The sequence below is a fragment of the Apteryx rowi genome, unplaced genomic scaffold (genome assembly GCF_003343035.1).
Source record: "Apteryx rowi isolate R43461 unplaced genomic scaffold, aptRow1 scaffold_46, whole genome shotgun sequence".
Classification (NCBI taxonomy): Eukaryota; Metazoa; Chordata; class Aves; order Apterygiformes; family Apterygidae; genus Apteryx; species Apteryx rowi.
Genome location: NW_020450716.1, coordinates 3,616,437 through 3,620,376, shown reverse-complemented (window position 1 = coordinate 3,620,376; position 3,940 = coordinate 3,616,437).

Here is a 3,940-nt window from a genome sequence, read left to right as displayed (position 1 = left end):
AAAATTATTTATTTGATCTGTCAAAAGTTATTTCTGCCCCATCTTAAAGGGTTATGTTTCATCCCAGAGAGGGTATTTAACACTGGACTATAAAACTCTGAAAATACAGGCTTACACTGAAACACTGAAACTAAGCAATAAAATAAGACAGCACATTAATCCTTTTTTCCTGTTACATAGATCTGAAGATCTAGTATCTGATCCTAGAAATATTCTTTGTTGATTGGATTCAGTTATGGAGCTCCCAACAGAAAGAAATAAACTAGGGGGAGGAAAACTCAATATTACACCTGGGGCACTTGTTGTGCCTCTGTACAAGTGTTCAGGATTTCTTTTTGAATGCAATTGTTCCAATACTTTTGGAGATAATTTTGTGGCTGAAAGTTTGCTTGCAGGCTGAAAAACGTAGAAAGTCAATCAATTAAAAAAAAAAAAAAAAAAAACTTGGCCCAAACTCAGTTGCTGTGGATTGCTGGGTGTTTCTGTTTGTTTCCTGAAGGAACTGTGACTTGAGGCTGAGGCTCAGAGATGCAACAGCTGCTGTTTGGGACTGCAATTTTTGTGGGTACATATTACAGGTTTTTGATAGATGAATTCTTCCAGCTTTTCCAGTGAAAACACCTTGTAGAGAAGGATGATCTCTCATACCCTTGCAGAGAATGTCAAACTGTAGAACTTGGCTTTTCATAGTCATCTTTTACAGGTTTCAAGCCTACAGGTTGAGAACAGACATTTTAGAAAGTGCCGACTGCATTGCAGCAATACATGCTAAGTTTATATCCTAAAAAGACGCTTCTTGTACTTTGTTCTCCCATTATAAAGCAAGTTGCAGCAGCTGGAGACCTAGTCACTCCAGCTGAGGAATTTATGAATGCTTGCAAAAATATTTTAAAAGTCAAATTATTCTTAAGCAATGGTGTTTTTTAACTTCTTAGATCCCAAGTCGGAGTGAGCAATACTGATGGGTAAGTTTGACTCTCGGTACTACAACAAGTTTTATGTTCAGAATCACTGATGGGATACGAACAGAACATAGACCTTGCTTCAATGTTGTTAGCTAGACAGGAAGAAAAAGCCCTTTGCACAAGTTTCCTCTTTTTATATCCTCTTTGCCTTTCCTCCCAATTTGTAGCTAGTCATATGATTAAAAAATCATAATTCTGTGTGTGCTGCAGCACTGTTCTATCTCATCATCACAAATCTAGTCCATGCATTAGCTGGATCCAAGACGATACTTTCCTCGTTCACTAAAATATGAACTGTGATTTGTTTTTTCTTAAACTGGGTAACTGGAGTGAATTGGGACAGTATTATGCAAGACTTGGTCTTGTGTTCTTCCTGATTTTCTTCTGCTATTTTTTTTTAAAATGATGGCTTAGGCATTTTAGTTTTTTACTACTGTAACCTCTCTAAGCTGTAAATTAGACTATTTTTACAAAATAGCCAGGGATCTAAATGTATAAACTACTGTGGCAGGGGAAATTACACATACAGCTTAAGAGCTACCGTTTGTTTCCAAATGCATCCCCAGGCTTCCTCTCCTTTGCAATGGTGACAAGTTTTCTGCATAATTTGAAGCTGTGGAAGCCAGCAGTAGTTGCTGTGACCAAAATTCTTGCGCTGCTTTGCAATCTCTGCCTGCCTAGGCCAGGTCTGTTCTGCAATGGTGTGAAGTTGTTGTCACCCCTCATCTGTCCTCTGAAGTGTATGATGTATGGKTTTTTTATTTATTATTTTATTTTCCCCCTTTTCCCCCTCCCCTAGGGAGATGCTAGCATGAAAATTAAGGTCAGGAAGCTTGTTTAGCTCTGCTCTGAGGCTTGAACTGTCTCTGTGGCTAAGTAGTATAGCTCTGCAACTGTTGCGGATCTGACACAGGAGGGCACAAAAATATAGGCTATAACAAGCCTTTATAACAATAATTATACACTGCAAGATAAGTATTAAGATAAACTGGAAGTATTTTACCAACTGGCAAGTATGTCCATGGTTGAGATGTGCTGAATGAACTGAGGCTAGCTTAAAGCGCTCAGTGTATTATGTCTTTTGGAATTCTTTGTTTTTCCAGGGGTAAAGAAATTCAGGAATGGTGCTCACTGTGGGAACAGTAATTGCAACAAATAGTTTGACTGCTGCACAGAAATATTCCTGTCTGACTGGATGTCTAGTAAACATCAAGGGAAAATACCTGTGATTGTGATTAATTATGCTACTACCATCAGTGGTGCTGATGGAGGGATTCAGTTGCACAAATATAGGCGTTTAGTGCCATTTCAGGTGCATGGATATTCTGTAAGTCATACCTGTTAAGCTCATACAATGTCTTGTATACTTGAAGGCATTACTGGTATACTTGAAATGGAGGAATGATTGAAAGAGGGTTTTTAGAGCACTGGATACCAAAGCCCCCTTTAGATACTGAAGAGAAAGCCACCAGTTAACTAAGAAAAGTTGGGAAGGATAACTTTAGGTGATAGTACTGAAAGCCTTGGCAGCTCTCAACCCTCCAGTCTTTTCAGCGAAGAAGTTCTGGAAGTGAATATAGGTAATACAGTTTTAGGTGTTAGTGGTTTGGGGGTTGTTTTGTTTTGTTTTTTCCTCCTTTCAGGAATCAGCTTAACCTAGGCAAAGGGAACTTCAGAATTTAGATGCACAATTAAAAGAAGAGGTTTTGGAGCACTGGACAACAAAGCATCCCTTAGGTATTTTAAGTGAAAGCCACTAGTTAACCCAGCAGAGTTGAGAATTATAATACTGGTGAAACAAATATTCAGGAGTCAGTAAGTATATTAGAAAAATCAAAACAAATTTGTGAGGAGAAATAAGAATTCTTAATAAAAAAAAGTGAAGCAGAAAATAATGGTGCAATTAGGGGAGTCTCCAAAATGCTCACAGGAAATAGTTCTTCCTGTGTTTAATTTGACACTGACTGTTTTGGTTTTGCATTTTAAAGGCTATTTTAAGGCTAGCCTTGAGACCAAGCTTCTTGAGCTTGGAAGCAGGTCTCAGTTGCTACTGGCTAATGCCTTCTGGAGTGCTTTGGTCCAAGCATGTATACACAGGCCTAGTAAGCTAATACACTGTTAGCTTAGTATCAGGCCAAGTGGAATTGCTAGGCATGTTCAGGCAACCATTTGTGTTAGATGGATGAGGTAAGTGGATCTGGAAGTCTGCTGAGCTTCTAGTCACCCTGAGACTGTTCCTCAAGAGCCTTGTAAACATAATCATGAAAACTAAAAAATTACTAAAAATCACAGGGAGACATTTTTATGTAGTTGAAGTATTTGTTTTAGCAACTGCGGATGTCAAATATCTTGAGGGTATTGGACAATGGGATGCAACCTAATGTGCAGAGCAGATTACTTTGTCTCCTAGTTGTATATTTCTCAGATATCCTTCAAATAATACTACATTGAATTAAATACATAGTCTTGCTTCAGGTGGAGATTTTGGGTAGTAAGATAATGCAAAAGTATTTTAGATATTAACAAACAAATTTTTAACACCAGTGTTGCAGAACCAGTATTAGCCCAGTTATATGTGTTGGCAAACTGAGCCTATAAACAGCCTAATTCAGTAGTTAAGGCTTTGCTGGTGCCTAGACAGTGCCCACCTACCTGATAAACCTCAGAGTTCATCATCTGGGCCTAGAAGCTGTGCTGAAGTTCTGAGTCTAAGCTTGACACACACACACACACACCCCTTTGCCTTCCCTATCTACAATTTATTTGGCTGATTTCAAGCAGAGCAAGGCTCTAGGGAGCAGTCCCGTAGCTCTCTGTTCTTGACTTCCTCCTACTCTCTGGCTATGTATGGAGTCATGTGTAGAGGAAGAGACAAAGATACAAAGAAGAAGGTACATGTGGAGGGTCATGACAGGGTTAAACTRGTGGAAAGTTGCAAGCAGCAAGCAACAGGAGCCTCAGACAAATGTACCCAA